Genomic DNA, 7,498 nt, shown 5'->3' with positions numbered 1-7,498 from the left:
AATAAGTCAAGCAGAGAGAGTCAATTATCATATGGTTTCACTTATTTGTGGAGCATAACAAAAACCATGGAGGACATGGGGAGTTAGAGAGAAAGGGGTTGGGGTAAATTGGAGGGGGAGGTGAATCATGAGAGACTATGGACTCTGAAAAACAATCTGAGGGGTTTGAAGTGGTGGGGGGTTGGGAGGTCGGGGTACCAGGTGGTGGGTATTATAGAGGGCACAGATTGCATAGAGCACTGGTTGTGGTGAAAAAATAATGGTACTGTTATGCTGAAAATAAATAAATGAAAAAAAAATCAGGATCATCAGAAAGGCTCAGCAGGACAAACTCTGATCATTGTGGGGTAGTTTATTTCTTTCTCTTCCATTTTTATTTCTATCAAAGATATGACACAACACTGATGAATCTGGAGGACATTACCCTAAGTGAAACAAGTGGAAGGACAAAAAAATGCATGATTCCACTTTTATGAGGTGTTAAAATCAGTCTATCTCATGGAAATGGAGTTAAATGGCAACTATCTTAGGGTGGAGCAAGGTCAGCAATGGGGAGTTGCTATTAGCTGGTATAAAGTTCAGTTCTGTAAGAAGGATAAGTTTTCAAGATGTTGAAGATGAATACTGTTGAAGAACATTGCTTCCTGTACTACATTTTGCCTGCAGTTAACAATACTATATTGTGCCTTTAAAAATACAAGTGGGTAAATCTCAAGTTAAGTGTTCTCACCACTTTATAAATATAATTTGTACTTACTGACAACCATAGCAGTTAACTATAAAGACAATGTTATAATAATAGCTACTATTTATTGATAGCTAATTATGCTGTGTGCTTGAAAGGTTCATTCTCATCCCTATGGTACATTATATATGCCAGATTTATCTGACACCTGATTTACCTCTTTGAAAATATAGATTGAGAGGTCATAGAAACCCTAACTTTGTCAACTATTTGCCTTCTTTCATATACAAAATATACTTCAGATAGAATGAAATTGAGAAACCATTCATAAGTTGTCTATTACATTTTGAATACCCTTCAATTTTCTATTACTTATTTTAATTTTTTCTCTATAATTCCTGTGCTGTATTTCTCAGTTGAATATTTTACATAGAAATCATTAGGAATGGTATGGCATGAGTTAGGATTATAGTATATTTTCTATTACTAAATAATCATTTATATTATTTAGAATACTTTATTGTATTCATAATTTTCTTTCATTTTCTCTCTCACACACATAGAGAAACACGCATCCATCTTTCCAAAATACTTTAGGCACTTAATACCTTAAGTAGCGTGAGTGGAGGAGTATTTTAACAGGTGAAATTCTAACTTTATATGAAAGTTATGATCTGTTATGATCTGTTATGAAGATTTTATTTTATACAAAACTTAAATGATTTTGCTTTTTAGGCATCAAATAATTTAGACACATGCCCAGTTTCAACCTAGTCCAAAACTAGAAGGGAGCTATACATATGTATTTCAGCATTATCAGAAAGCAAAACTTACACCATGGAATTAGAGAAATCCAACTTATTCTACATATCTAAGATGGTATTTCTTCACTATTTTCTACAGTATGTGTATGTGTTTGTATGTATGTATGTATGTATGTCTGCATCTACTTGTATATCTACCTATATCTAGTGAGTCATAATGGATTTTGGAAATAAGGAGATGTATTTAGCAGCATATCTACAAAAGTATATATGTTAAGTATCTATTCTTTTTTTGACAATAGATAAATTATGTGAACACACCCTATTTAGTGAGCAATATTCTGTGGTTTTTAAATGAAAGCTTTCACATTTTTCAAAAAATCATATGGCAGTTGAAGAATTGTTTTTCCTAGAGAAACTGCAAGATTGGGAAAGGATTTCTGGCAAAGATCACTGAAAATCCCAAAATTATATTTTCTGTATAGAGTAAGGAAAATATCACATCAATAATTACAGTGCCTCCTCCATTCTGCGTGATAATCATTTTCCTAAACAAAATGCAAAGTAAATTACATTTACAAATTAAAAGAATTAATAATCAAGACGTTGCAAGTAATCAAAGTTTCAGAAGAATGGGAACCAGAAAAACGTATGAAGTTATTTCATCTGAATGGGAAATATATTAAATGTGCTTATAAACTCTTAGAAAGAAAGTATGAATAAGGATAGCAGGAAGACCACTGCCATTTAAAGGTGGCTCAAATTTCATGTTTGTATATTTTAAATTGTCCTGCAATGTGCCTAATTTGTAAAACCATAACATTTCATTTCCTTGAGAAAAATGCAATCTTCCTTGCCCTGTCCATGAAGGCTCCCTTGACTTGATGGTTCCTTAGGCTGTAAATAAAGGGGTTCAGCATGGGGGCTACTGAGGTGTTTAGCACAATAACACCCTTGCTCAGAGACACTCTGTCTTTTGCTGCTGGATTAATGTACATGAAAATGCAGCTGCCATAGGAAATGAAGATGACAATCATGGGGATGAACAGGTGGAAAAGGCCTTTGTCCTCTGACTAACAGAAGGAATCCTCAAAATTGTTCTAATGATATATATGTAGGACAGAATTATTATTACCAGGGTAAACATTAAAGTAAACAGAGACCAGGAAAACCCCATTATCTCTAGGAATTTTGTGTCTGAACAAGAAAGTTGCAGCAGGGGGTAAAAATCACAGGCAAAATGGTCAATAATATTAGACCTACAGTAATTAAGGTTTAAGAGCAACATGAGTGCAGGGAATACAATTAAGAATGAAATCAGCCACGAAGAGAAAACAAGGAGTATGCAGATTCTGGGATTCATGATGGTCATGTAATGCAGAGGTTTGCAGATGGCAATATAACAGTCATAGGACATGGCAGCCAGGAGGTAAAATTCAGTGACTCCCAACAGAATGCAAAAAAAAAAAAAACAAAAAACAAAAACTGAGCAATGCAATCATTAAAGGAAATGGTTTTATGTCCTGTAATCAGAGTGCTTAGGAACTTGGGTATGCTAACAGTGGTGAATGAAACCTCTAATAAGGAGAAGTTTTTGAGGAAGAAATACATGGGTGTCTGGAGGTGGGCATCCAGCAGGATAAGGGTGATAATGGTCAGGTTCCCAGTGATGCTGAGCATGTAGGTGATGAACAGAAAGACGAAGATCACTCCCTGAAGCTGCAGGTCATCTGACAATCCCAGGAAGATGAACTCTTGTTAGTTCTGTGTGGTTTCTCCTTCTCCAGTTTCTTATTTGTTGTTCTCCTGTCAGACCTCTAGGAGAAAACACAAGGAAGAAACTTGAAGAGAGGATTAGCAGAGGTCCAAGTTTGGAGACAGAATTTGGCAAAAACAAAACAAAAAGAAAAAAAACAAAAAAACCCTATGTGCTTTCATCTACAAGGGAGATTTTATGAATCTTTGACTGATTCTTCCCAACCCACAAACATCTTGCTGAAATCTCCTGTGAACTCCTCCACTATGCTGTGCATGTCTGAAAGTTTAGGAAGAGTCTGACCTTCAAAGCTTTTGCAACACATTCAAGTGCCTGAAAGTTACAGGGGCTTAAAATAAACACTTGTCTACTTAATTTACTCATTCATTCTGAGTTTGTTCTTGCATCACAAACACCCATCAGGTGAAGTTCTCTATTGTGTACCCAATTCCTGGCTGCATATTACATAGGTTGTGTCTTTGTTTTATAAGATGTTTTCCCCTTTCTTTTATAAGAAAGGCCATGTAAAAGAAGCCCCCAATTTTTGACATATAATAAAAAAAAAACTTAATTAAACATTATTTCAAAATAGGTCTCATTAAATTTCTTTAAATGCTTTCTTTTAATTAACTTTACTCCTGCTCAGTAACAATGCTCTTCCTTCATCAGGGCTTGCTTTTCCTATGAAGCACTAGTTTCTCATAACACCTGGGAGCCTCAATATGCATTCTCATCAAATAGGCAATATTTGGTTTCATTTGAATTGAATTTCAATTCAATCCCCAAATTGAAATTTCTGCACTAAATTTACTTCCTTTGGAGATATTATTTTAAAAAGGCATATTATTACTCTTCCATAGGTAATAATGTGTCAATGCACTGCATTTTTAACCTTATTTCAAGGGTTTTTTTTTTTTTTTTTGCATATTCTTTATTTTCTTAACTTTCCTACCAATTTTAACACTTTCTGAAAAAGAATAACTTGACTGAATTACACATTTTGGCTACTGAAGAAACATACGAGGAAATGTATGAAGAGCTGTGAAAGAAGGTATTAATATATATAGAAATGTTTATGTGAGCATTACTGAAAAGGAGTACTTAAAGGCCAATTTCTAGGATCAGTGAATATAGGCTTAAAACAACTCTACCAAGAGAAGATCTAATATCACAGACCTGGGGGAAGCACACTATACTATTATGTAAAAATATTAATGAAAAACAATGGACTATATTCATTTACTATATTCATTCATTTTTACCAACATTGCCAACATGGATGTTATTCATTCATTCATTCATTCATTCAGCAGGATTTGGGGAGAAAAAAACCTCTATGTTTAACAAGGTGCATATGATTCCTCAAGCCTGAAGCCACCCCAAGGATGTACTCATGCAGAGTATGAAGGATATTCTAAGAATTTAGCCCATCTTTTTATTTCTGAACACAGATCCATTTTTCCCCTGGAAGAATATGGGTTAGGTTCAACTTAAATTATTTTCCACCCATTTGGTTAAAAATCAAGAACCCTTTCTAAGAACCCCTGAGGCATATACTTTGAGCTATTCAAACTGAAAGTTAGTAATAATACTTTGTGTTTGTTAAATAAGATGGCCACAAAGTACCTTCAAGTTTCATTCCAAAAATATCACTGTTCCATTCTTCATTTAGTCATCAATAATCAAATAAAAAAGGAAAATTACATAAACTCATAACAAGATCATGGTATAAAAATCCTATTAATTTCTTACTTGTGACAATCTAAGGTAAACAGCTGTTACAGAAAGTCTATGGGATCTGCAGGTTAGAGGAACATGAGCTAAAAATTCAAATGGGCTGTTTAATGGATTTGTGACTTTAGATGGTACTTAATTTCCCTAAGCATCTGTTTTCTCGGCTTACCGTGGATGTAAAATTTCAAGGGCATTTTGGGAATTAATTGAAATAATATAAATGAAAGTGCTGTATAAACCATGTGGCATTAAATATGCTTTAAGAAGAGCTGGTTTATTTATCTTCTTTTAGTGGAATTGTTTTCCAAGTTTGAGCAGAATATTCATAGTAACTGTGATTGTACAAGGGCATTATTTATTCAAATGAAATATTAAGGACTTTTATATTCTATCTCACTAACTTTTATGACACCCTGATAGAATGTTATCTTTGTTCCCAAATGAAGCACTAGGGTACTGTGGTTTTGTACCTTAGATATATTTGTGTTGTTAACAAGTGTTCAATATATTAGAGACTACCTAAAATTAAAGTCTGTTCTCTTAAAGAAAGTACTACATAACTTATATTCAATTAGAAACACAGCCACAGAGATGATAATTTCTTCCTTTTGTTTGAGAATGAATAAATTATATAATAAAGCAAAATATACTAACATCCCTTTACATTGTTAAAAATAAATCCAGTTGAAAAATAAAATTCCAACATATCCTATTTAATCTGACTAAAAGTTGAGCTGATAAGTAATGAAGCAATGACACAGTTTGGGAGACTCCATTGCCTTCTATATGTCCGACAGTCTGATTTTCATACAGGTTCACTAACATTCAGAATGGCCAGCACATAAAAAATACTAGCAGTTGGCATTGTTGCAATCCAGGGAAACCAGCATTCCTGAACACATTTCCTCTTAGTGTACCTCTTTGCTTTCTGTTGTTAATGTTTTTGTCCTAAGTTTCCTGTTATTTCTTGAGTATAGAGAGTGAGAGAGGAGCAGATGTATGAAAGAGAAAAAAACACCAGAAAGTATTTTAAAACACAGACCTTATGTAGCATGAGTTACGTAATGTTTTATCTGTTCTCTCTGCTGATGGTGCAGAAATAATTCAGTGAATCAAAATTGCCAGAACAGGACTGCACTCAAAATAGTAAGGAATATAAAACACAATACACTTTACAATTGAGATTTGACAAAAAAGCTTGGGGGACAGTGTCCAATGAGACAGAAAAAATAACAATGAACAACCATTCTAAATGTGATCTGTTTCTCTTGAGAAACAAACATACTGACAGAAATTATTTTTCAGACAGACAATACCAAAAAAGTATCTCAATTCATACTTCAGAGCTCTACCAAAAGTGCCTTTACACCATGACATTTTTTTAAAATGGTAATCTACCACATTGTACCAAGTCATTCATTGCCTCTATTAACTTTTTAAAAAAATATATTTTATTTATTTGACAGACAGAGATCACAAGTAGGAAGAGAGGCAGGCAGAGAGAGAGAAGCAGGCTCCCTGCCAAACAGAGAGCCCTATGTGGGGCCCGATCCCAGGACACTTGGATCATGACCTAAGCCAAAGGCAGAGGCTTAACCCACTGAGCCACCCAGGCATCCCACCTTTATTAACTTTAATCTGCCTTCCAAGAAGAATTTTTGCTACTCTAATATTGCTAGTGCTTTATACTTTTTTCCTTTCTCACTCTGTTGCTCACCAGCAATGTCAGTTGAGGAGGTTCTTGTTTTGATTGATTAATGTCCAGTATATATTGGCACCTTCCTTGACTTGATCATGATAATATAATCATCCCCAAATGATATAATGTGAGTGTAAAAAACCAATAAAATTGTGCCTGTCTTTAGTAAAACCTAAGCAATATATACAGGTCCGTAAGAGTTTGGAAAATGTAAAGTAGAACAAGCATAACTTTTTAGTCATTTTATATTGTTTCATTTTCAAATCAGATTATTATATCAGCTGTTATAGCTCAAGAACTCAATCAAAACCTCAACCTCTCAATTTACATATTTGTGAAAAAGAGATAATCACCCTAATTTGCCATATAGCTTTGAAAACTAAATATGGTATGATTGAGGACATACTTAGTTGAGTATATGGCATAGAATAAATGCTCTCTAAAAAAGAGACATTAATATTTGTGAAATTCCTATTAGACTTCCAGGTGGCATGAGTGTTACAGTAACTGCCTGAATACTCACTTATCTCATAGTTTTAAATATAATACAGATAAACAAGGAGAGTATGTAAAATAAGACATAACATATACCTTAAGCATAACTACAAAATAGAAGATATATGACCTTCAAATAATTTATAAGCAGTAAAGTAAACATTCAATCCTATACTTGAAGGGAGGAATTGGACAAACACTGCGGATATTATGTAAAAAATATGGCTGTTGCAGATAATATATTTCATTTTTTATAACTTTAAGAAATAAACTGCAATATCAGTAACAAAGTAATATTTAAGAGTAAGTTGACTAAAATGTTTACTCCTTTAGCTATTACCATATACAATATTTGTATTATTCAT

The 7,498-nt window shown here is 33.6% G+C and overlaps 1 pseudogene across 1 annotated transcript; it reads right to left on the bottom strand.

Moving 5' to 3' along the window:
- Nucleotides 1-2,273: 2,273 nt before the first annotated feature.
- Nucleotides 2,274-3,482, bottom strand: LOC309868845 (olfactory receptor 6C1-like; annotated as a pseudogene). Its single transcript has 2 exons — nt 3,439-3,482; nt 2,274-3,266 (listed from the first exon to the last, which is right to left on the bottom strand). The product of its transcript is annotated as an olfactory receptor 6C1-like (transcript).
- Nucleotides 3,483-7,498: the final 4,016 nt, after the last annotated feature.

This window comes from Mustela nivalis, assembly GCF_964662115.1.
Source record: "Mustela nivalis genome assembly, chromosome: 7".
Taxonomy (NCBI): domain Eukaryota; kingdom Metazoa; phylum Chordata; class Mammalia; order Carnivora; family Mustelidae; genus Mustela; species Mustela nivalis.
This window is presented reverse-complemented; position numbering and strand designations above follow the sequence as displayed.